Raw genomic sequence first — 27,256 nt, forward strand, 5'->3', positions numbered from 1 at the left:
GAAATGTGGCTATTTGGAGAGTGGAGCAGACCACAGAGGACTGTTTATTCATTTCCCTGCACCTGACAGCACCCCCGTTTCCCTCACGCTGGGTACCTCGGCTGCTGCAGGAGCTCAGGTGGCCCCTCTCAGTGTCTGGGCAGCAGGCCCTTCACAGCACAGGCCTGCTTTGGCGTAGATCCCTTTGCTTCCTAATTATCATGTCATTCATGAGAGAGGGCCACTGGTCGGGAGTCAGACTCTTTGGTCATCCGTAAGAGAAGCTACTTCACTGCTGAACAAATAACCCTGTGACAGAGACACCTACTTAGTAACTAAAGGGTGAGGGCACATCCCAGAGCACATCAGTCCAGCACCAGTACCCAGGAGCAGGTGGCTCGGAGCACCGCGGTCTCCAGAACCGAGAACGTGTCCCCTCCTCACGTGTGTGACGAAGAAGAGGAGAAAGGCAGATCACACAGCTTGCCTATTACACGACAGGCAGGGAGCTGAGCTTGCAGGACCTGCTGACATGTCTAAACATGACAGCAACCCTAGGAAGGAAGTGTTACTGTTATTTCCATTGTACAGATGGGAAGACGGAGGCCCAGAGGCTCCACATGCACCTCCAAAGATCACCAGTCAAACACACAGCAGGGCTGAGACGGGGCTCCCGAGAAGGGCCCGAAGCTACACGTCCGCTCTCTGGATTACGGTCCTGGCCAGGGAGCCTGCTCTGGGAGTCTGCAGCACTGGCTTCTGTGGGCTGTAGGAGGCTTGTTTTTACTGCTAAAAAATAAGAATCCAGCAACCAAATGTCACAGGACTAGACAGAATAGAATTAGACAGAATAGAGGCAGTTGGTTCTAAATGATTTTTGGTTTCCTTTTCGACATAATTGTAGAATTTTATTCCTTATTTTTTAATCTCCTTAGACTAACAGAAGAAAAAGGAAGAAAGTCTTGGGGACATTTCTCTCTAAAGCCCCCTGCCCCATAGGTGATTGTCTGAATTAGAAATGCTTGGTTCACAAAATGTAAAGAGGGAAAAAATGTCATATTGTAAACTGAAATAACTTGATCCACGTAATTAGGTATAAAATATGGAATTGATATAGAATTCATAATTCACATGATGTGTAATAGCTTCCCTGTTTATAAAAAACATACAAAACCTGAATGAGGACGAACTTTCAACCCCACTTTCTATCAGGATCCTAACCTGGGTTCCCTGGTGGTTTGTACAGGCGTCTGGCATCTTTTGTAGAAAAATGTTCATGTGGTGGGTTCACTTAGTCACATATACGGCTATCGATTGAACGTTCGTGTCCCCCCAAAATCCATGTGTTGACAGTTGACTCCCCAAGGTGATGGCTTTATGAGGTGAGGCCTCTGGAAGGAAATTAGGTCATGAGGGTGGAGCCTTCGTGATGAGATTCATGCCTCATGAAGAGAGAAAGAGAGATGCCCGCATCCTGAGAGGACGCAAGAAGAAGGTGGCCTTCTGCACACCCGGAGGGGCCTCACCGAGAACCAACCAGGCTGGCCCACTGACCTTGGCCTTCCAGCCTCCAGAACCAAGAGAAGTCAACGTCTGTTGCTTGAAAGCCCCCACTCTATCCTGAATGTTCTTCCACTCCAGGGACAAGGTATTCTGTTAGAGTATCCTGAGCTGGCTAAGACAGACACCCTGGTCCACTCTGTCAAGCTCGCTAGAAAGGTTCCACCAAATAAAACCACCGGAAATTTAAAGAAAATAGAAGCCTAACACACAGGTGTGTGGGCTCGCTAGAAAGGTTTTCAAGCTCGCTAGAAAGGTTCCACCAAATAAAACCACCGGAAATTTAAAGAAAATAGAAGCCTAACACACAGGTGTGTGGGCTCGCTAGAAAGGTTTTCATGCTTGCTAGAAAGGTACCACTAAAAAAACCCACTGGGAATTTAAAGAAAATAGAAGCCTAACACACAGGTGTGTGGGCACAAAGTAAAATATCCACACAGCCCCTGCCCTCCAGGAGGCCCTGCCTACCCTCTCCCCAGCGAGCCAAGGCTCTCACATGACCAACCCCTCTGCCTCTGGCTGGCAGCAGTGATCAGGGGTCTCCGGAACCCAAGCCCCAGGGGTCTCCAACACAAGTGATCAGGGGTCTCCGGAACCCAAGCCCCAGGGGTCTCCAACACAAGTGATCAGGGGTCTCCGGAACCCAAGCCCCAGGGGTCTCCAACACAAGTGATCAGGGGTCTCCGGAACCCAAGCCCCCATCTCTTCCACCCCAGAGACAAGAGGAGGTGCCTGGGGCCTGGGTGCCATTCAGCTGGACTGATGCCCACAGCCACCCGCCTGCTTCTGGCTGTGCTTCCTGGCAGCCCTGCCCCTCCTGACCACAGCCCCCGAGGGAGTGAGGATGTGAGGGGCTCTCTCAGCTCATTTCCTCTGGACAGGCAGTAGAAGAGATCATGGGAGTGAATGTAACCACCATGGGCCTGACTATTTTTGGGAAGGAATGTTTAATAAATGGTAACATTTTTCACCAAAAATGTTTATTAGTAGAAAATTATTTTAATTCATAATGTATTTTGACTGCAAACATATTCATCAAGGAGAATAAACAGCCTCACGTTCTTCAGCCAGGCCTTCTTGTCTCCTGTCCCCAAGTCAAGACCGAATAATTAAAAGCAGAGTTGTAGGGAAGAGCCTCTAGTCCCAGCACTCAGAACATGGTCTGGCAGGAGAACAGCTGCCCCAATTTACCCCAAAGCTCTGAAGTATCCCGGGTCTCTTCCTTGGTCCTAACTGATGGCTAGATTCAACCCAGTGAGTTGGCCATGTGGCTCCTTGGTCCTAACTGATGGCTAGATTCAACCCAGTGAGTTGGCCATGTGGCAGCTTTTTTCATGGAGACATGGGTTCTGTGACGAGGCAAGAAGGAGGCTCCAGGTGGACGCCTGGGTTAGATGACAGCTGCTCAGACCACACTCACCCTGACTGCAGTTCAGACCAGACGCGTGCAGAGTGGGTTACTTTAAGCATCTACTGAATTCAATAGGAGTGAGGTTCATTCTCTTTTATTGTACTGAGTTATTGTAATCTGCCCTCAATTCATATTCCAGGTGGTTAAACACCATTTTTAAGCTCAAACTTAGACTGAATTATGACATACAATTTCCTGCAATAAAATTGAATTTCACTCCATTTAACACGGTACAATTATTATAATAAAACATCTGATGTTTCCATTTTTCCCTGAAAAAATTAATCTAAAATTGTTCTACTTCTTGTAGATCATTTTCATATATTAAAAACGTATTTTTACCAGAATTGGAAGAGCTGGGAGAGCCTACTCATGTCTTCACTGGTCTGATACAATTTATTGTGCAGCCAGCTTTATTATTTACTTGGATACAAATTGGATTTTTGTATGAGAAAATCTGATGAACCTCAGGTAAATGAGAGTGGCATTACAGTTTCTCCATCTATTGCTTAGATCAGATAATTAAGTAGAAAAAAATCTTTACGTTAAAAAAATTTAATGCATTTCGCAACGTTTAGATAATTGGACTATTCTTTCCTTTATATAACTGTGGAAGAATCAATACTATTTAGACATTCTCTGCCTACCAAGCAAAACCTAAAAGTGTTACCATATCAAACAAATGAATAAATAAAAAGGAAAATGACAATAAGTTAAATCCTCTATTTTCAATTCCAAAGCCAGGATACGAGGGATTTTCTAGGATGTCAGCCTTGACCAGCCCCTGCCTTTCAACTCCAAGACATTTTCTGGGAGCCACCAACATTGGGTTTTCAAACCCACATTCATGAATTATAGCAGACAATCCAGTGATATTCAGAAATTGACAGGTAACTTCCCTCAGGCCTAAAATCTCCTGGATTGGACCAAGCCCTCTTCTGCCTCCTGCTCCTCTTCTCCCTGCCCCACTCACAACACTGTTACCAGAAGAGCCTCAAGGAATGTTCTGCAAAGAAAACCTTGCTGCTCAAGCAGCCTCCCAAGTCATCCATGTTAGTGTGACTTCGTTATCATTAGTTTAACTAGAGTTATATTATTACGTTGAGCATATGGCACTGAACATATAGAACTGTTTGTTATAGGATTTTTTGAAAATGTAAATGTTTGGAAAATATTTTGAAATATAAAGGTAACTTTATAAGTTCTTGGTTTATCGATACAATAGCACCAGTGTAGCACCAGTGTGTATGTGCCTAAAAACGTAGGTTTGAGATGTGGATATTTGATATTTCATATAGAATATTTAAGGTTTAAACATTTTTTCTCTGTTCTTGAATTTCCTTTAATATTAGAAAGTGTGTGCGCGCACACACACACACACAGTTTACTGTTTTAAACTTGACTCAACCACTTAAAATAGAGTTTAACAATTACATTCACTATTCAAAGGACCAAACAATAGCCCAGATTTTAGCTGCTCCTCACCCTGCTGCATGGTCCTTTGCAGCCAGTTCTTAATGACACACTACAACAGAATGGTAAACTCAGGGCTGTAATTTGTAAAATATATTTTTAGACACTTGAATTTTTTTTCTGAGCTAAGTCATTTGGTGGTTTAATACCAAAAGTAAAAATAAATAAATAAGTAGATCACAACAGAAGCGTTTCCCATTTTCAAATGGCAGCTATTCCAAAGAGGATGGGATAATTATTTTCTTCACTCTTACAGGGTGAAATGGAAACCTGTTCCCAAAACCATCAGCAAATGGTTTAAAAAAGGCATATGTGAACTTAAGAAACACATACAAATTATAAAAGCCGATGCTTCATTTTGCGTATAGAACACATATTTCTATGAAAAAATCTATAGTTAAAAAATAACAGTAACAGGAGTAACATCCAATACAGAAAGTAAGAACGGAAATGAATTAATTGTGCTCTCTGGGGTCTGAGCACATAAAGGGTATGTCTTCCATAACCCTCTTCAACCGTCTATAGTGACATTCTGACAGGTAGAAAATAGTCAAAATATGTGGAAATAAAGTGACCAATTTTTTAAAAACCAGGTAGTTTGAGCTGTAGATCAAGTTCAGGTGATTACCATTATAGTGCATCTCAAATTCATTCTACAGGTTTGGTTCGATTTATATGAAGTTCAGAATTTTATATTATTACAACCAAACTGAGAGTCAAATCAGAAAGGCAATCCCATTCACAATTGCCACATGCACACAAAATAAAATACCTAGGAATACAGCTAACCAGGGAGGTGAAAGATCTCTACAATGAGAACTACAAAACACTGTTTAAAGAAATCAGAGAAGACACAAACAAATGAAAAACATCCCATGCTCATAGATAGGAAGAATCAATATTAAAATGTCTATATTGCCCTAAGCAATGTACAGATTCAAGGCTATTCTTATCAAACTAACAACAACATTCTTCACAGAACTAGAAAAAAATATTTTAAAACATATATGGAACCAAAAAAGAGCTTGAATAGCCAAGGCAATCCTGAGGAAAAAGAACAAAGCTGGAGGAATCATGTTACCTGACTTCAAACTATACTACAAGGCCGCAGCAACTAAAACAGCATGGTACTGGTACAAAAACAGGCACATAGCCGGGCGCAGAGGCTGAGACCTATAACCCCAGCACTTTGGGAGGCCAAGGCGGGCATATCACCTGAGGTCAGGAGTTTAGACCAGCCTGGCCAACATAGTGAAACCCCATCTCTACTAAAAATGCAAAAATTAGCCAGGCATGGTGGCACACCCCTGTAATACCAGCTACTCGGGAGGCTGAGGTGGGAGAATTGCTTGAACTCAGGAGGTGGAAATTGCACTGAGCCAAGATCACGCCACTGCACTCCAGCCTGAGTGACAGAGTGAGACTCCCCTCTCAAAAAACAAACAAACAAACAAAACCCAGGCACACAGACCAATGAAACAGAATAGAGAGGCCAGAACTAAGTCCAACTGCGCATCTACAGCATCTGATCTTTGACAAAGCTGAAAAAAACAAGCCATGGGGAAAAACTCCCTATGCAATAAACGGTGCTGAGATAACTGGCTAGCCTTACGCAGAAGATTGAAGCTGAACTCCCTTCCTTATATCATATACAAGAATCAACTCAAGATGGATTAAAGACTTAAATGTAAAACCCAAAACTACAGAAACCCTGGAAGACAACCGAGGCAATACCACCCTGGACATAGGAACAGGCAAAGAGTTCATGACAAAGACATCAAAAGCAACCGCAACAAAAGCAAAAATTGACAAATGGGATCTGATTAAACTTAAGGGCTTCTGCACAGCAAAAGGAACTATCAACACATTAAATGGACAACCTACAGAATGGAAGAAAGTATTTGCAAACTATGCATCTGGCAAAGGTCTAATTAAGGAACTTAATCAAATTTACAAGAGAAAAACAAGAAAAAAACCATTAAAAAGTGGGCAATGGACATGAACAGACACTTCTCAAAAGAAGACATACATGCAGCCAACAAACATGACAAAAAGCTCAACATCACTGATTATTAGAGAAACGCAAATCAAAACCACAATGAGATACCATCTCACGCCAGTAAGAACGGCGATCAGTAAACTGGCAATGTTGTGGAGAAAAGGGAACCCTTATATACTGTTGGTGGGAGTGTAAATTAGTTCAAGCATTCTGGAAAGCAATAGCGGGATTCCTCAGAGAGCTAAAAGCAGAACGACCACTCAATGCAGCAATCCCACTACTGGGTATACACCCAGAGGAATATGAATCATTCTACCGTAAAGACACATGCATGTGCATGTTCATTGCAGCACTGCTCACAACAGCAAAGACATGGAATCAACCTAAATGCCCATCAGTGGTAGACTGGATACAGAGAATGTGGTACATATACACCATGGAATATTATGCAGCCATAAAAAAAGAATGAGTACACGTCTTTTGCGGAAACATGGATGAAGCTGGAGGCTACCATTCTTAGCAAACGAGCACAGGAACAGAAAACCAGATACCACATTCTCATTTATAAGTGGGAGCTAAACGATGAGAACTCGTGAACACGAAGGAAACAACAGACACTGGGGTCTGCTTATGGCAGGAGGGAGGAGGGAGAGGAGCAGAAAAGATAACTATTGGGAACTGAGCTTAATACCTGGGTGATGTACTAATATGTACAACAAACCCCCAGGACATGTGTTTACCTATGTAACAAACCTTCACATGTACCATCAAACCTGAAATAAAAATTAAAATAACAAAATTATGTATTATTTAATTGGTGCTAAAATGTTTTATTTATTTTACATTTAGTGTGTTTTCACAGGCACTAAGCATTATCCTTTAGTTAACCCTTTTGAGCATTTACAAATTTTAAAACATGCATTAAGACAATTAAAAATACTTGTTCCTAATTATAAGCAAAAATAAAACCAGCAGTTTCATGTGATGTATCAAGATTATGAAGAAAAACATGCTGGGTAGGCTGGCATATTCAAATAATTGCCTTAGCATCTGTTATTTTTCAAAAGTAGTTATGGTGGTACAAGGTTTCCCAAATTTCCTTATTTCCATGGGTAAAATCTAGTAATTAAATTTTGTAGATAAAAGAAAATTGCCATGGTTTTCTTTTTTTCATTTTTTTTTTTTTTTTTTAGAAATAGAGTCTCATTGTCACGCAGACTAGATTTCAGTGGTGCAATCACAGCTCACTGGAGTCTTGAACTCCTGGGCTCAAGCAATCCTCCTGCCTCAACCTTCCAAATATTTGGGACTACAGGTGCATGCCACCACGGCCAGCTAATTTTAAAAAAAATTATTACATTTTTTATTTTTTTGAGACAGAGTCTCACTCTGTTGACCAGGCCGCAGTGCAGTGGCGCTATCATGACTCCCTGCAGCCTCAACGTCCTAAGGCTCAGGTGATCCTCCCCACTCAACCTCCCGAGCAGCCAGGACTACAGGTGCACACCACCACGCCCAGACCCAGGTAACTTTTCTGATTTTTTGAGGAGACAGGGTTTCACCATGTTGTCCAGACTTGTCTCAAACCGAACTCCTGGGTTCAAGTGATCCTCCTACCTTGGCCTCCTGAAGCCCTGGGATTACAGGCGTGAGCTACCAAGCCCGCCTGTTTTTATTTCTTAATTGTGTGATTACTACATGTTCTAATTTCTGTTAGTGAACTTGATACCTTAGTGTTAAACCAACAACCTTCTACGTAAGTTAACATCCAAGGACACGCAGAGCCCTCACCTTACAGGCAGCTGGTTTTGCACCTCATGTGAAATATGGTTTACTTTCCTTTTTCTTTCAGTTTTTTTTTTTTCCCCCTGATATCAATGTCTTATTAAAGGAGAATAAAATGTTCTTTGGGGATAAATAGTGCTTGAGGAGGGAGAGGCCTGGCTTTTCATTTCTTTTCTGAAAGTGAGGGTCAATGCATCCTAGGCCAAGTCCCTCTGGGCCTCGTTTGTTCCAGAGGGTGAAGCGAGTACTAGATAAGATGCTGGCTGTGGCCAAAGGTGTCAACAATGTGCCTGCCAGGAAGTGGGCAGCACTGCTCTGTCCCCATTTCTCAGGGTCAGAGGGGGATCTGCTGGTCAGGAGAGTTACGTGCCCGCCACTCCAGGAACCAGAGGCCCGGTGAATGCACTGGCTGAAAACGGCAGCCAACTGCCCCGCATAGTGCCCGTGTGCTGGGGGAAGCACCAGGGGCTCCTCTGAAGCCCAGGGCATCCGGATGGCGGCCCACAAGGCGCCACTGCATGGTGGCTCAGGCCGGGAGCAGGAGCTGTGCAGGGTTCTCCTCTCCACACATCACTTTGGCCAGCTTGCCCAGGGCCCAGCCAGTGTCCAGCGTCAGCAGGGGCCACATCGTCTCTCAAGTTGGGTGAGGACACTGCGGTCCCACCCGCTCCACCGAGTGGCCGTGATTTGCTTTGGCCTGGACCAAGCTCGCCGAGAGCACAAAGCTCACGTCATCCTCACATCATCCTCCTTAACCACGCTCAGTCCCTGAGAGCATGTTGTCCGTGTCAGCAGCCCCCGACCCTGTCCCTTGAGTTCCCGGATGCTGCAGTGAGAGGTGTGGGTGTGTGCCCTGACAGTCCCCTGAGGGCATCGCCAGGGCGCCTGCCTGTCCACACCCAGGAGTGCCGGGTCCTCATGCCTGGGCGCTCTATTCCCCACCTCCATCAGCTCAGGGCCCTCCTGACCTTCAGCCCCTCTCTGCGGTGGCCTCAACCCTTTGCCTATTTGTGTGAACTCATGCCTGCCTGGCACATCCCAGCACCAAATGCATCCATGTTGCCATTTCTGTGCCTGTGCCTGCCTGCAGGACACATCCAGAGAAATAAATGCACAAAAGTGGTCATCATTTCCAAAGGGAGCCCCTAATCTGCCGATCGTCTCAGTCACAGGCTCTGGGTCTCTCATCTGGGCTCCTCCTCCTCCCCGGGAAGCTCTGGCCATGTGGAGTCTGTCCTCAGGGCTCCCTCTCCATCCACAGCAGCCCACAGGCACTTCCTCTGGGCACCAGCTCTCTCAGCACCCTATTCTAAGGGAAGACTTCTCAAAGACCAGGGCAGGTGGAGGGCGCCTGTTAGAGGGCAGCTGCCAACTCCAGATGCATTTTACTAGACAGGCTGCAAAGTCCCTCACACCGCTCCTGGGCCGTGCCCTCAACAGCCTGGTGGTGGGTAGGGAAGCAGGGTTCCATGGTTGCCTCTTCATCCCTCTGGGCGGAAGGCAGGTGGGAAGTGTACACGGAATGAGCAACCCAAACGCCCCGCATTTCTCGCTCAGATTCTTCTTCAGACAGGAATGAAAACATCATAAATCTTGATCTACAGATAAACTTATTCAGCCTTTGTAAGTAAAATCTCAGACTCAGCAATCGGCAGCCCACCCTAGGCACGGGCTCCGGTTCCGCTGCCTTCCCCTCTCCACGCAGTGCAGGGTGGTGTCCGGGACACGAAGGCACCTGTGCTTTAGTTTATGGTACGGTCACGGGAAGGACAAGAAGAGACAGCTTTCAGGCATATCTGTTGTTTTCAATTAAAATTGTAAAAGCCTGTGTATTACACTGTGATTATTTTAAGTCAGTCAACAGAATTAAGATAATTCAGTTAGGAAGAACCAATTGTTTGATTATTAATCACCAAGTAAATGCGATGACCACACCCCGGAGGAAGGAAGAAGGAACCCTAGTCTTTGTCAGAGCAGCAGAATCAGGCGGGAGCTTCCAAGGAGGGTGAAGACTCCTCTCACGCCAGGCAGCGGGGGCAACACAGGCACCCACCATTCCCAGCAACAGAGCGGCCGTGACTCCTCTCACGCCAGGCAGCGGGGGCAACACAGGCACCCACCATTCCCAGCAACAGAGCGGCCGTGACTCCTCTCACCCCAGGCAGCGGGGGCAACACAGGCACCCACCATTCCCAGCAACAGAGCGGCCGTGACTCCTCTCACGCCAGGCAGCGGGGGCAACACAGGCACCCACCATTCCCAGCAACAGAGCGGCCGTGACTCCTCTCACGCCAGGCAGCGGGGGCAACACAGGCACCCACCATTCCCAGCAACAGAGCGGCCATGTTCAGCTCCCCTCCTGGAAGGAAACCTACGGTCCCATTAAATAATGCTTCCTACAGAAACGGCTATGAAATGCTTAGCCTTCTGAATGAAAGAGAAGCCCCATGAAGCTCACAAATATCACTGCCAGAATGATGTATGGAATACACTACCATTATCCTGCATGCACAGCATGCAAGAAGGCTTCACTTGCAGGGATGTGAAAATAATCCAATCTGTTACTTCTTAACCTTTCCATCTTAAATACCTGAGAGATCAAATACATTCTCATCATAAGCCGTGACTGTGGCGATTCCTTGCTAGGTCAGTGAAAAGCATTGCAAGAAGAACCTGTTGAAATCCAGTCAACTCACGTTCAGGTGAGGAAACTGAGGCACAGAGAGGCTGCCTTGCATGACGTCACCCTGGGCTTTAACACTGACAACTCGAGGCTACCCCATCAGCCAGCATTGCCAGTGCAAGTGACAGAAAGGGCAGGCCCAGGTGAGGACCTGCTTCCTGGGTAGCTGTGAGGGTCAAGTAGCACTAGACATTATTTAGGTTCTCAAAGAACCACTTCCTACGCAGCTGGTAAGGCTGGCTAACACTACTCAGCATTTCAGGCCTTCTAAGAAAATGGTTCTGCACTTAGAGAAACTAAAATCTAGATTTAAATTTAGCAGCTTGGTGAAAACATGATCTTTTTCTTTGAAAAATGTTTTCCTTCTTAGGTGCTGGCACACACGGAGAGCACCAGGGATGCAAACATGCAGCACCGCCAAACCCCTGGCCTCGGCAAGGCCCATACTGCTGTGCAGAGAGCAGCCTGGGAGGATGGAGGCCACTCGGAGCTCAGTCCACGGCCTCCATGTACCCCGCCTGATACTTCCTCAGAGCTCAGTTCACACCCTCTGGGCACCCCACCCAGGTGCGCGGCTTCTCACCTGCACCTTCCCCTCTCCAGCTCCAGTGGGAGAAACGGACTAAAGGGAAGGCAGACATACAGTGTTAAGGAACAGCCCACCTTACACCCAGACGGAGTCTGAAATTAATCTCAAAGAAATGATCCAAAACACAGAAGAGATGGTACAGGCAAGTGTTCTGTAACACGAAGAGGGGACGATCAGTGTGCCTGCAACGAGGACGTGGGCCAGGCCCGTCAGGGGCAGCACTCACTGGGTTCGCTGGAGTGTTGCCCAGCAGGGGAGGCAAGAGCATAGTGAGCGTGAAGTGTGGCACAGGGGACAGGGTACTAGACACCTTTCCATACCTAACCATCTGTCTGTCTAGCATCATCATCTGCACATCTAGTATTTTAAACATTTTTGCAAACCCTGCAGAAATGCAAGAAGTGGCTGTGTTAGGGTAGTAAGATTGTGAATCTTTTAAATATTATTTTCTTCCTATTCCATTTTTTTTTTTTGTAATGCCTTTCTGAAGCTGGCCCAATTGTCCCACAGAAAAATTTATGGGTTTTTAAGTAAACATAGAAATTGACTCTCTGGTCTTAAAACTTGAAGCTTACATTTGCCTCATCTGAGTTCCTTCTTCAGGAAACCCACTCTCTAGCAAAGAACTGAAACTCATCGGACTGCCCTATCCAGGCAATGAGACACCAGACCCTTCATCCATCACGACTGCTTCCTTGCCCCTCCCCTAATTGCTTCCCCACCCCCCCACACAGCTACATCCCTTCCCCAGGATTTATATATAAGCCCCCAATTTTAGTGGTGGGGAAGATGGATTTGAGATTCATTATCTCTGTTGGAATCACCTGAATATAAAGCCTTCCTCCCTGGCAATACTTGTTGTCTCAGCGATTGGCTTTCTGTGCAGCAAGCAAAGGACCTAGACAGAGTCCCTGGCCTTTTGGTAACATTTCTATTATTTCAGTAGAAAAAAAAATTCTAATTATCAACTGCTCTCAGATTTTGACACAATAAACAAAATATTCCATTTGTTGATAAGAGAATTTCATCAGGGCTGACCCACATTAATACTGGATTAAAATGAAATGCTATAAAGATACAAATGGATGTTACATCTTTAAATTATTCACAGCCCCACTTTTCATCCTTTTAAAACGAATGAATCATGACTTTAGATTATACCATATCTATCCTCAGAAAAGTAAGAAAGAATCAACAAAAACATGCGAACAAAAGAAGAAGTAGGGGAATCTCTTATGCTTGAAAGTTGATTGTTTTCATTCCACTCTGGCCTCTGGGTGTCCAAGTATGGCCAGGATTCTGACGTGAGACTGTGTGGAGAATTAAGGCATGGCCACTCTGTGTGTTCCAGGGCTGTGGGGAGCCATTCCCAGGAGAGTGCACCTGCTGGACTGCAGCCAGTGGTCTCCCAGGAACACCGCAGTGGCCATGGCTGGAATCAGAGGACCGTGATCTCTAGTTTGTAATGGGTCATGTATAGCATCTAATGCAATGTAAGAATTCACTCCAAGACTTCTTAAGGTCTTAATCACATTCATGGGCACAGAGCTCCTCTCTTGGGGTTGTGCATTCTGTCCTTTGCCATTTTTAGTTCTTAGGTCATTGTTTACACTGAGAGATGACTAAGTTCCTGCAATATGCACCCATGACTCAAGTGCCTGAATCGAAGTACTTGGAATCCAAAGTCCATGTCCTCTACTAATTCACTGTAGAAAATAAGGAGTTTGCTTGTGGATCTTCTGCAGAAAGTTCCAGCATGAAGTCCAAGGTTCAAGAGGAATCATATTAATAGTAATTATAGCTAATACTTATTTGGTATTAAGTCTCTCTCAGGTACTCTTCTAAGCACTTTGGATCCCTGTAAAACAACTTCTCCTGTTCCCCGATTTTGCGTGTGGGTGCACTGCTGCCTCAGATGGCATCGCCAACAAGTGATGGAGCCAGCATTCAAGCCTGTGCAGCTGGCTGGGACGTCTCTGGCTGCTGACTCTCAACAGTGAAAGAGGAGAGGAGTGATTCCACCCAGGTGCAGCACTCACAAAGCAGAGAGCCATTTGGGGCATCTTCCGTGGAAGAACGTGCTAGAGATTTAAGGGACTAAGGTTCTCCAGGAAGAAAATGAGGAGGGAAGAGATAATGGGATTGAGGGAAATTGGCCTTTTGAAAGGCAGAAAGAATATATTAAAATTTTTTAAAATAATGTAGAACTTCAACTCAGGAAAACCAAAAGCACCTGCTCTTCTCAAACTAAACGGATTTCAATCATGTAACCCATTTGGGGACAATCATACGAACTCCTAGTGCACGGCTTTGCCAAAAAAATATAGACAGAAAACAGCATCTTCATCATCTTTATTTGCCATCTGGATGAGCAAGGTGGTTTTGTTGACCTTAAATTTTGAGTTCTTGAGAAACACAGGGAAGAAACATTGTATGAAAATAAAACAGGCACATACAGGAGAAATCATTAAGGGCCATTTAGACATTCTAGAAAACAGTTACTTGGCTGTAACAAGACAAAATTCACAGAGACAACTGGAAATACGATTTAAATAAAATGTTTGACAGGTAAGCCATGGGAGCCCCCACAGCCTTTGCACCCCGAGGGACTCTCCAGGTCTCTCTGAGAGACTACCTTGAGAATGGCATCATTTAAAACAGGCCTTTTTTCTGTGTATTTTCAAACTAAAAATTAGCACCCATGCAGTCTACCTGAGTTTAGTTTGTGGTTGTTGATCATCTTTGTTTTCTAATTTCCTTAACTCTTTTTCAAATCATGTGGTTATCAATAGTGCTGTTGTTTAAAGATAGAAAGTACAGTAACATAAACTAAGAACGCATGGGGAACTGGCTGGATTCGCACTCTTTTGCAAGCAGATGGCAAGAGAAGAAAACCTTACTCCACCAGGCCAGCACATTGCCCATCAAGGAGCATAGCAAGTGTCTCCGATAAAGGCCACTGAAGAAACGAGAAGCATCACGCTTCTGCCTCTCTCAACAGGTCGATCTCTCTCAAATGTCTCATAAGATTTCAATCATCTGCTTTGTAAAATGCCCCATCTAGTTATAGCATGTTCTGATTCCCCTTAATCCTATACGCTTGAGCAGTTTCCTACCTGAATGTCATTTATTAAGGACATCATAATATTTGTTGAGTAAAAGACAGAAAAAAGAAAGAAAAGAAAAGAAAAAAAAGAAACAATTCCAGGTTCATCCAATGGAAAGGCTGAATAACGCTTTGCCTTATTGTCCATTCTAAAGATTGACCCAAATACTTGATCTCCGATTTCTGATTACAGTTAATGAAGATGATGAAACAGGGCAGAGATTCCCCCTTAGGGCCCTGCCACCCCACCCTTGGCATGGAAATAAAGGAAAAATCTTGAGTCCCCAAGTCCTGAGTCCCTTCCAGGGAAATTGCAGGCACCCAGTGACCCCAGAGAAGTAAAGGGGCTACCCAATAGGCAAGAAGACAGTAGGAACTCAAACAACAGTCTCCAAACAGGTCAGAGCTGCAGATGTTCCAGGGACGCTACAGAACATCTTAGCATATGTTCTTGAGTTGTTTTTCAGAAACCCAGGCCCCTACCAGATGGAAAACGCCCACTGCCATCACACAGCCCTCAGATAAGGGGGAAATGGGACTGAACTCTGACCACCTTCTTTGTTCTAAATTTATTCCTGAGGAGCCTAAAGAAGGTCATGCCTGCAGGCGATTACTCTTGCCAAACCCATCACTCTGACCCAGCACACTGTGGCTTACCCTGGTGACCTGACTCTGGTATAACACCACATGACAATCACCAGGGTTCCTTATCCTAACTACCCGATGTTAAGGTCAGCCCTTAACATTCCTTTCTGCTGACTGCAGATCTTTGAGACAAAGCCTTGGTTCCTCAACCAACTGTAAATAAAATAATCTCAATCTATCTATGACCTATAAACTCCCACTTCAAGATATCCCACCTTTTTGGGCCAAACCGATGTATAACCTCCATGTATTGATGTACAATTTTACCTGTAACTTCTGCTTTCCTGAAATGCACCCCGCCTTTAAAAACTCTTGCTTGTAAGCCATCAAGGAGGTCAGGTTAAGTGTTGGGTGCCCTGCGATAAACGCCTCTCTCCTGCTGCGAATCCCAGTGACAGTGTTTGGTCTTGTCTGCATGCTTGGCAAGCCGAACTAAGTTCCGTTTGGTGACAAGAAGAAGCATCCCCTACTAAGTAGTAAAATGACCACCCTCCTCTATTGCTGGTGAAGAATAAGGAGTCGTTCTTATGAAAAACAGTTGCACAAGTCCCTGCAAATACAGACACTGATATAATTAATGCGTTTCTGAAAACATGTGTTAAGTAAATCATACTAATTGTAGGCAGATGTTTTATAGGCAAGGCGAGGAGGGAACAGGCATTCAGTTTTCTGGACTCTGTAACCACTGATGCTCCAGTCCCTGGTGGCACTCCCCATTAGGCAAACCCAACAGTGGTCAGCCAGCAAGAGTCCGGGGGCTGCAGCTGGCAGGAGGGGCGTTGTCTGCCTGGTGGGCACAGAGGTGCTGGGCACAGGTGGGGAGGATTGAGGAGGGTGTGGACAGGGAGGGATGCTGCATCCAGGGCCACAGGATCCATGGATATGAGCACTGTCCTCATCCTTCCTACCCTGAGCTACCCCATCACAGGTGCAGGAGCTGGAATGTGGGGTGGAAAGACACAGACCCACAGAATGCGTCTGTCTCACTCAGTTCCACAACTTAAAAACCATAAAAGGAATGGAAGTTCTCTTACCCAGACCTTATTTGACTCAGAGCAAGGGAGGGATTTAGCCCAAATTGGACTCTGCCTACCTTGGAGGAGAAGAAGCAATGGTTCCAAACTAAAACCCAGCCCACCCCGAGGCCAGCCCACCCCGAGGCCAGCCCGCCCCGAGGCCAGGAGCACTGCACACACGAAAACACTGGCTTCTTCCTTGTGTAGAGCAATAGAAACAGAAAATAATATGGCACAGGGTCCCCTTGGGCCTCCATGGTCCCTGAAGGGACTTGAAATCTGTGAGAGAGAATGATAACTAGCCAAGAGACAGCATATCAAAGACTCTGGAGTCTCAGGGGAGGAAGCTAGGACTTGGGGCTGTAGCCAGCGAAGGCCAGGACAGGGTACGCGTGGTTCCATTGGGAGACTGGTGGAGAGAACGCCTGCCTGCCCACCCAGACCCCGGCATGGCCTGCCCACCCAGACCCCGGCATTGCCTGCCCACCCAGACCCCGGCATTGCCTGCCCACCCAGACCCCGGCATTGCCTGCCCACCCAGACCCCGGCATGGCCTGCCCACCCAGACCCGGCATGGCCTGCCCACCCAGACCCGGCATGGCCTGCCCACCCAGACCCCGGCATGGCCTGCCCACCCAGACCCCGGCATGGCCAGGGTTGTCAGGGAGAGAGGAGACCACAGGGTTTGCATCCATTTGTTCATTTCCTCATTACTCTGCGATTCCCAATAATGGAAGCTAACTTCCTCTCCGTGTGTGAACACAAATGGATGCAGAGCCTTTATCATACTGTGGGGCGGGGAAACACAGACTCCTCTGGAAGGTGACCTGGCCACGGTCACCACCCGTTACCATCAGTCGCAGCGGTTCAAACTCAATGACGTCTGACTCCTGAGCACTGTGCTAAACCTCAATTCCTTACGTGAAAAACCCAGCACATAAGATTTGCACTGAGGGTAGGAATGCGATGTGAGAATCACTCTCAGAGCTCGGCCTCAGCAGGGACAGGAGGCATCCAGCCAGGACACCATACTCAACTGAGTCAGACAGATGAGAGCCAAGTGGAGACACTGAGCAACTGAAACACAAGCAGCAGCAGCCCTGGGACATAAGCCTCCATCAATGCCGAGTGAAGTGGCTCAGAAGACATCACCCCAAAATGTGTCACTTTGGGATGTGGATTATTTTGAGCAAAAGGTCACTGAGAATCAACAAGTGCAGAAAGATGCCTTCTCGGAATTCCCGTTCTGAGGAAGAGCATAAAATTCTGAGAAATGAGGATTGCCATAAATCCCCTCTTAAGGGAGTTTTATGCCACGAGTAAGACAGAACGTTGACAACAGGGAGGGTGCTTTTGTCATACCTGTGACTCTAACACGTTGGGAGGCTGAGGCTGGACAGCCTGGGAAACATGGTGAGACCCCATCTTTAACAAATATTAAACATAAAAAAAATTAGGCAGCCATGGTAGCACACATCTGCAGGTAGTCACAGCTGTTTGGGAGGCTGAGGTGGGAGGATCACTCGAGCCTGGAGGGTGCAGGCTACAGGCAGCTGTGATTGCAGCGTGGCACTCCAGCCTGGGTGACAGCGCGGGAAACTCCTCCGCAGTTCAGAGGGGTGGGGAGGTTCCCAAGTTCAGGTCACCTCCGAAGGTGACAGACTGGCCCTGGTTCTCTTCCGTCTCTCTACCTCCCTGTGGCAGGTCTGCAGTTCACCCTTCTCCCCTCAATAACCTGCTCAGGGAGAGGCAGGACAGCTGTCCCGCTGGGAAGAAGGCACCTGTGGTGACTTGGCCTGTGTCTAACCTCAGGGGGTGCCCACACATGGCCTTGCAAGGAGAGAACAGCCAAGCCCTCTTTTTGACACTATGTGTGTCTATGTTGAGAGTAGAATGTTTTGCTTTCCTTCATCCCTGTGTGTGTGCCAGTGACTCAAATCATAGTGAGAGTGCACTTTACTATGATACTTGTTGGTTTGTAAAATACAAAGCACTATATGGAGTAAGAAGGGGTGAGATGCAAAATGTTTAAAGACGGTAAGGCCACAGAGCACAGAGCCTCCACAGATCCTGGAGGCTCTCTGCTGGGCTGGGCAGGGCTTTCATTTCTAGAACCTGGGGCAGATCCCGGAGGACCATAAAAATGGACAAGACCATCAGAAGGTCCCAGGTAGGGCCAGGAAGCCAGGGCAGTGGGGCCAGTGTCTCAGAATCATGATACCCACTGGTGGGTAAAAATAAACAGAGAGACATCAAGCTCCCATCAGATACCCAGAGCAGCACTGGCTGGGGTTTCACTTCCAGTCCACTGATCATATTACAAAGGGCCATAGCAGACACTCAAAAATTCCTTAACTGAAATGAATTGGTCAGAAATAACGGCAAGTTTAAAGCCTGGAAGATCACACTGGTAGAAACAGAAAAGGCATTCATCACAGCATGAGCTCAGCTTTGAGTCCCGCTGAAACGTGGTGACGAACGACTGATTCCCGGGAGGGTGTTTCAGAAATGTGTGGTGGATTTGCCTTGGAAACACGCGGATGGAGGTAAATGTCAGAATAAGCTGAGGATGCATTGCCTCTGCACTGCACCCAGGGAAACGGCCCTGTCTTGCAGGTGTAGCTGTGGAATGCCCACTCCCTCTCCACTCCCAGCAGCTCTGCAGAGTGAACCCTGTGTGCAGAGGTGCTGGGCTGGGCTAGCTGCCTCTTTCCCGTGTCCACTGTCTCTAAGGGTTACCACCTGTGGCAGATCCTCCCTTTCATTTTTTAAAAGCTAGGTATACTTCATCTTCACTCATCGATTTATCACTGACTCCGTTACCTGATTTGCATTTTCCACCTGAGTTTGCAGCCGAATTTAGTCTGCAAAGCCCACAAAGGCAGCCCGGGCTCCACCTCCTCAGTTCTTGCTGTCTACACGACGGCTACTCTGCTCCGGGCAACATGCTGCCCCTGAGCAAATACTCCATTAGCACATCAGTGAGGCAGAGGTCTTTGCAGAGTCTCCTTGAGAGCATCAGGTTTATCCCAGCCAATTCCTTCCATTCATTAATCGACACATAAATGGGACTGGAGCCACCCTTCACCTCTTCTGGGCCAGCAAGCACAGCTCAGAAAAAGACATGTGTATGGATTATTCGTAATGTGCACAACTAATAATAGGTAACAACACGCACATATTCACCAGTGCCCAAAGAACTACTTGGAGAGAGAGGACATGGTTTAGTCGAATCCATCCCTGGGATTACAAAGGCACAGCAAAGCTTACGACCTCACACAGGGTCACTGCCCACATTCATCCAGCACAAACTGGTCACTGCATGACCCACACCCCTGACTCAAGCAATCGGAATGCCCTGGTCTTCATCCTGTCACTCATACCTGAGACGTGGACTTCAAGCCTCCCATGCAAGTTTTGCAAATGTGTTTAATAATGGGTTCAGCTCAGAAGAGGAAAACTGAGCCTTTGCCAGCTAATAATAACAAAGGGGTCTTAGGATCCTTGCAATGTTCAGAAAGAGGTTAGAAGAATCTATTAAGGTTAGATGCAAAACCTAAGCTGGGTCAGAGCTTGCAGAGAGTGTAACTGCAGGGTAGCACAGATAAGGTTAAATGGCAAGAACGGGGTGCGTCTGGGAGACCCCTTCCTTCTCTCCAATCCTGGCCCTTAGGAAATGCACCAGAAAGTACATGAGGAAGGCTTGCCAAGGGAGATGCAACATGTTTCTGAGGGCAGCAAAGTCAGAGCACCCAAAAGTTATCAAGAGGAAGAGAAGCCAGGGAGCTCAGGGGCTGTGAGGGCAAGGGGCGCCCGTCACCCTGCCAAGGGCCTCCCTGACTCCTCTTCCTCCTTCAGAGTTCTCACCAAGGGGCCCCCATCACCCTGCCAAGGGCTTCCCTGACTCCTCTTCCTCCTTCAGAGTTCTAAGGGGCCCCCATCACCCTGCTAAGAGCCTCCCTGACTTCTCTTCCTCTTTCAGAGTTCTCACCAAGGGGCCCCCGTCACCCTGCCAAGGGCCTCCCCGACTCCCCTTCCTCCTTCAGAGTTCTCACTTCCCCTGCAAGGAGTTGTCTAAAACATGCCAGCTGCTTCTTTTAAAAGGCGTATTGGAGGAATATGGCATAGAGTAAAAATCAGCTAAGAAACTGGCAGACTTATCTAGGACAAAAGAAAAAGAAAAGAAGGCAATGGGAATAAATGCAAAACACAAATCTGTGATCTGGCCATGCATTTACACAATATGAGCGATGATACTAATAGCCATAGGGTTCCATGCAACTTATTTTAATAGCTAATCACAGGTTTTGGACCTTTTGGGTTTTGTTACGTTTCAGTTTGTTTTTCGAAGAACAGACTGGCAGAGAAGGAGCTTTACTCTCCCTGAAGCTCTCCAAAGAAGGAGATGAGTCTCACCTTGCCAGCAGGGCCTGCACAAACACTCAGCACCCTGCAATGTTGTTTCAATACCAGTGACCAGGATTCTCAAAAGCTATTTGATGAAATGAGTCAAGTCTCCTACCAAAAAAAAAAAAAAAAAAAAAAAAAAAAATGTGGATGTGAGAGTTTCAGTTAGATTTGTGGCTAAATCTGTTTAGAAATTTTTGAATTAGGCCGGGCGCGGTGGCTCAAGCCTGTAATCCCAGCACTTTGGGAGGCCGAGACGGGCGGATCACGAGGTCAGGAGATCGAGACCATCCTGGCTAACATGGTGAAACCCCGTCTCTACTAAAAAATATAAAAAACTAGCCGGGCGAGGTGGCGGGCGCCTGTAGTCCCAGCTACTCGGGAGGCTGAGGCAGGAGAATGGCGTAAACCTGGGAGGCGGAGCTTGCAGTGAGCTGAGATCCGGCCACTGCACCCCAGCCTGGGCGGCAGAGCAAGACTCCGTCTCAAAAAAAAAAAAAAAAAAAAAAAAGAAATTTTTGAATTAAAGGAAGCTAGTTAAGAAGATGAGGCACCTGCATTTAACCTTCGAATTCACTTAGAAATGTATAGAAAGAAATGTATACAAAGTATATAGAATTATTTTAAATAACAAGATTCAGCTTTTTTCTTCATATGGAGTTTACCCAAAACTGGAAAGTTAAGTCAGTAGCCATCGCCCTAAATGCCTACATTGTTTTCGTTTGAGGATTTAACCGGAAACCTTGCCTTTAGAAAAAGGGACCAGGACTCAGGAGGAGAGGAAGGTCTGTCCCCAGCAAACTCGAAGCGGCCATCATGGCCCTTGTAGGGGCCTTGTTGGCATCTCACGGCCATCTCCTTAAGTAGCCTTGCATCTAATCAGAATGTTCATTTCACATTCCACGGTTAAAAACACTGCTGTTGCTATGACTACCATTACTAGATAACTAGCACTCCCCAACTGTTTAAAAAGCAATAACGATGCCTTTGTCTTCACAGCAAAACCCTATAGACTGAATCCTGACATTGAGCCCATCAGAGGTAAGTTGGCTCTGAGAGGTGAGGTGACTTCTCCAGACTGCCTCAGTTAGCAAGACTGAGGCTCAATCACACATCTTAGCGATGCCAAAGTCTGTGATTTTACCTTCTAAAAAATACTGCTCTACCTCACCAAATCAATGGTTAATACTAGACTGTTTCCTTGGAAGCACTCCATAATAAACTTTGGAAACTCTGAGTTTCCCCCTTCGCTGAAACTCACCTCCAATCCCAGGTTGCAAACGAGCACACATGCACCCTCCGCAATCCTGCCTGTGCAGCTTTCACCACAAGTGCGGGGCTGGCTATGTGGAGCAGTCGAGTACGTAGGCCAGTGTTGGAAGGCCAGCACAGTGGTGAAACATGACCTGGTTGAAATGAAGTTCCAAAAGGTGCTCACCCTCTGAACTTTGGAAATATAACTTCATGGGAATGACTTCCTTTAAGAAGCTCTGTGCGTAAGTGTTACAGTTTATGGCAGGCTGTTGTTTTGGATGCGCCCCTGCACCAGGCTCCAGCATCTCAGAACAAACTAGGATGGCCTCAATCATGTTCCACATAATCCAATTGAACTTTGAAACAGGCCAGTTTTCAAAAATCCCCAAGAGGTTCTAGTTTATCTGAGTTAACGTAATAACGAGGTCCTCTGTGTTTTAACGCTATGAGGAAAGTAACTGAAATGACCAGTCCACTCTTCGCTCCCTGTTTCCGCTTTCTTCAGCCCTTTTGTTCCTAGAAAGCCAAGCTCATCAGGTCAGTTCATCTGAACACTTACTCTGTTTTACAGAATGAGGAGCTTCCCAACTCTAGAATTGCAAATAAAATCCAGTTAATCTTTAAACTAAATTGGTGGTAATTCTCTTTTGACATAACCGTGCAGAGCAGCTGAAATTACGTGAAGCCTCCCACTAGTGGTGACTAGTTGTCTCTTGTCCTACACCATGCAGTTGTACTTCTCCTCTCTTTTGTCACTGAGGTGTTTTAGATACCTCCTCCCTGGTGGTCCTTAGACACTACTGCTTCCATAATCACTTGTCTTCCCATTTTGGTCCTGGGAAGACAGGTGTATACAGTTACACTGATTTGTTTTCTCTAGACTTGACATCAGCTTGAAAACAACTGCAGTTTATAGACCAATTTTCCTTTCATCCCTTGGGTCTAGCCACCATAGCCTCTGCTCTGTTTTTTAAAGGAATCAGAGCCAAAACTGAAGGGATATTTTCTGAGTCTAATAAGAAATTCTTCTTCAGCGCAGCTGGGTCGGCCTCCAGGCTCTTACGGCTGCCCCTCGGGTGATCTGCGACAGCAAAGCAAAACTAGTTTCTCAGGGGCTGGGGGGCTAGGCACGGTAACTCATCTAGAAATAAGTCAGATGTGATTCCACCCTCTAGGAGAATATACTCAATGTAGTTTTTGCAGATAAATGATAGTAATTCATGCAAGCTCATGAATATATAGTAAGTCCTGCAGAAAAGCACAACTCTAGGTGGGAGGATGGAACAGGCTCTGCAGAGGGGTGGACTTGGACGTGGATAACTCTTATCACACTGCACAGAATGCTTAGGGGTGTTTAGCACGCTAATCTAGCTAGCCTCAAAGAAGTTGTAATTCTAAATTGTACTATCAGTTCAGTAAAAGGGAAACCATTTTAGCTTAAGCTGTTAGTGATTTTGCAATGTATCTGTGTATAGCTGCAGAGCAACAGTCCTCAAACTTAATTCGGCGTGACTATAATATAAAAGGATACATTCTTATAAACGGTATCTGGTTTAGGAGTATTTAAACTCAGTTACTCTAAAGCGTGTTTGTTTTCAGGATGGGGCGGTTCCATGCTTCACGGATGACTTGTCTCCTGAGCAGTCCTTCTCTCTCACATCAAACGTCCTGCTGTCTTGTTGATTCCACTGTAAATGGCTTCACAGTTCCTGCTTAATGTTTCATTTCTATAATAATGTTTTGTAGGTTGTTAAATAATAAATCATGGCGCTGCTTCTGTGATCTAGCAACAGAGTGGATAAGAGCAGGAAATCTAGAGGCAGATCCACTCCTGGAGGGCCTTGGATGGGATCCAGGACACACTCGTGTGATGAGGACATTCAAGATGCTGGCCTGCCAAGCAGCGGTGTTTCCTCATTGGTTCACTCCTTTCCTTATCTTTTTCTACCTCTAGCTCCCACAATGACAAAAATCTACTCCCTGGCAGGCTAAGACATGCTCTGAGAATTCTGATATTTCTCTACCCCCTCTTTTATTTCTACTTTCTGGAAAATAATAAAATGGTCCTTAAGGAGACACCTGAATTGTGTATCTTTCTAAGAAATCTGAGAGACCTACGTAGAGAGGAAATGGAGAAAATATTTCCCGGAAACACGCCTTCTGGTCCACTCTAACTACCCTTGTCAAGCAAAGTGCTCCCACAGCCCCAGCCCACTTGGATCCTCCCAGTGGAGGCTGTGTTCCCAAAGGGGCATCCTCGAACCTTCACGGGGTGTTCCTTTCAGAGCTGTGGGAATGCCACACCTCCCACCCTGCTGCTGCTGACACTTGACTTCCAAAATGGCAGTGTTTAAACATTCACCACAAACCATCACTGAGTGCACGTTCTGCTGCCCGCATACACTCTGGGAATACACACTGGTCTCCATTTATCAGGGCAGCAGGCGTGGTGTCCATCAGGGTGGGCAATGCTCTGGAAGTGCAATTGTGTTTCAATTTGGGGTTGTCATGTGAGCACGTGTGTGCACATGCATATATGTGTGCACGCAGGTGTGCATGTGTGACAGAGAATGCACACACTGCAGGCAGCTCAAAGCCGGGAGGACAATAGCAGGATGGGCCCTTGAAAACTACATGAGTCAAAAGGAGAAAATCTCCCACATGCGGGAAAACGTGTTCATGAATACTCATCTAAACTCACTTATTTTAGCGTCTGTAAAACAGAGACTGTGCATGTGATCTGAAATACAGAGATAAAAGTTCCAAAGGAGTTACAGGTGTTCTTGGTGCTGAGGAGGAATGGGGGCCTTTTTCTCTGAGGTGGCTACCTGTCCACATTCACCTGAGCCTTGGAGGTCCCTTCAAAGGAAGGCCACCTCCTTTGGAAACTTTCAGCATCCTGCTTCAACACCCCATAGCTATGGTCCAAACTGTGTCCCCCCAAATTCATATGTTGATATCCTAACCCCCCAAAGTGACTGACTTTGGAGGTGAAGCCCTTAAAAAGGTAATCTGGGTTAAATGAGGTCATCAGGGTGGGCCCTGACCCTATATAACTGATGTCCTTATGAGAAGGAGATCAGGACATGCAGAGGTACGCCAGGGATGCACCTGCGTGTGAGGACACAGCAGGAAGGTGGCTGTCTGCAGGCCAAGGAGAAAGGCCTCAGAAACACCAATCCGGCTGACATCTAGATCTTGGACTTCCTGCCTCCAGCACTGTGAAACAGGAGATGTGTGCTGTTTGAGCCCCCAGTCTGTGGCATTCTCTTACAGCTGCCCCAGTCACCAGAAAACTCCCCCTCCTAGGGTTCCTGTGGCCTTGCTCTGGTGGCCTCCAGAGACAGCTGCCCTGTGTAGGACCGGGGAGGCCCGCCCACCTGGGCATGGCCCAGCATCCAAGGGAACAGGCTCATGTGTGGTGCCCCTGCTGGGTGCTGGGGCCATTCCTTATCTTAAGGGCAGCCCTGACCCAGGTTTCTGGCCTCAGAGGCTTCTTCCTCTTACATTGCTTGTGTAGACCAAAACTGTTAAGAAATATCGGCCGGGCCGAGATAGCATCACAGCACTCCAGTCTGGGCAACAGAGGGAGACTCTGTCTCAAAAAAAAAAAAGAAAGGAGAGAAAGGAAAGAAAGGAAGGAGAGGGAGGGAGGGAGGAAGGAAGGAAGGAAGGAAGGAGAAAAGAAAAGAAAAGAGAAAAAAGAAAAGAAACAAGAAAAAGAAAGAAGAAAAGCAAGAGAAAGCATTTCCTAGTGCTTAAGAACACTGCTTCCCACTGCCCAGAAAGGGGCCTCATCTGCGCGCTGCTCAGAACCACTCTGTTTGGCCTGAACTCCTTCTTTGGACGACAGGACCCTCCATTCTGTCTTGGACAGCACGTGGGTGCTGTGAGTGATGGCCAGTCATGAGGACAATGACACAAATGTTCCAAAGTCCCTCCCAGACACGGATCTCCATTGCAGCCACGGTGAGCTGTGTGCGCTCTGAGCAGCCGTGCTGGCCTCTGTCTGCATTTGCATGTGGGGAGGAAGCGTCAGCAACAAGGCCCGCCAGGCTCAGGCATCGATGGCTCTGAACGGGGTGAGTTTCCTGTCTTCTTTTTTCTCCAGTCTCTTTGTATGCAGATGTGGAATTGTACGTGTGGCCAGGGCTACTCTGCAGTGTCCTCCAAACATTCAGACCAGATTATATTAGTTTCTTTGCACAGGATGCGTCTGTGGCTTCCCACTGACCTCTAGATTAATTTCTGGCTCTTAGCAGCACTCATTCATTCATTCACTTCACACACATTGATCTCCTGTGATGTGCCAGGCATTCGTTTATTTGGCAGGAAAACTTCAGTGAATTAAAAAGGACAAAAGGGCCTGCCAGACTCCCCCTTGCTGGCTCCTGCTCAGCGTGCCTGGCCCTTTCGAAACGCTCCATGAAGCATCTCAATGACCCGCTCTCAGACAGCAGTGGCTGCTACAGCCTCCCAGGCCAGCCCTGCAATGAGGTCACCCTGAGGATTTACATGGGCAACACATCTGTGGCTCGGGAGATCCCCAAGCTTCAGAAACTGGGCATTATTCATGTCCTGAACACCACTGAGGGCAGGTCTTTCATGCACATAAACAATGCCAACTTCTCCAAGGACCATGGCATCACCTACCTGGGCATCAAGGCCAAAGAGGTGCAGGAGTTCAACCTCAGCACCTACTTTGAAAGGGCTACAGACTTCACTAACCAGGCCTTGGCTCAAAAGAATGGTCAGGTGCTCGTCCAGTGCTGGGAAGTTACAGCCATCTCCAGCTCTAGTTATCATGTACCTCATGATGTGTCAGAAGTTGGACATCAAGTCCCTCCTGAGTATCATAAGGCAGAACTATGAGATCAGCCCCAGTGATGGGTTCCTGGCTCAGCTTTGCCATTTCGATGACAAACTAGCCAAGGAGCGGAAGGTGAAACCCTGGGGTGCCCCTACCACCTTTGCTCAAGAGGTTCAGTGGGAGAAGCCCTGGTTGAAGGTATCCCATGACATTGTACCTTGATCCCAGCATCACAAGGCACTTGCCCTCAGGTCTGTCGCAACAAGTCCTGGGCCACTTCCCTACATGAAGCTTGCTAAGGAGGGCATCCCTGGTTGTCCTGTTTCTGTAACTTACGATGTCTTTTCCCTAAAGTGGAGACTCAGAGAGGGAACTCCTATAGCCTGCATGATTCTCAGTGGCTCAGGGCAGGAGGTCTGCAGAAATGCAAGGCCTGGGATGTGCACAGGGGCCCCTCATGATTGCCCTTCCCAAGCCCTTGGATCCTCCCCTGAGTGAATACCTCAGCACCCTGAGCACTAGCAAAGGAGCTGTGCAAA

The 27,256-nt window shown here is 46.8% G+C and overlaps 1 protein-coding gene and 1 pseudogene across 4 annotated transcripts in view; one reads left to right on the top strand and one right to left on the bottom strand.

Annotated features, from left to right (window-relative positions):
- Positions 1–27,256, bottom strand: part of GABRG3 (gamma-aminobutyric acid type A receptor subunit gamma3) — a 568,731-nt gene that overhangs the window by 305,819 nt on the left and 235,656 nt on the right. The gene's annotated exons all lie outside the window — the stretch shown is intronic.
- Positions 8,701–26,939, top strand: LOC135971556 (uncharacterized; annotated as a pseudogene).

Source organism: Macaca fascicularis, chromosome 7 (genome assembly GCF_037993035.2).
Source record: "Macaca fascicularis isolate 582-1 chromosome 7, T2T-MFA8v1.1".
Taxonomy (NCBI): Eukaryota; Metazoa; Chordata; class Mammalia; order Primates; family Cercopithecidae; genus Macaca; species Macaca fascicularis.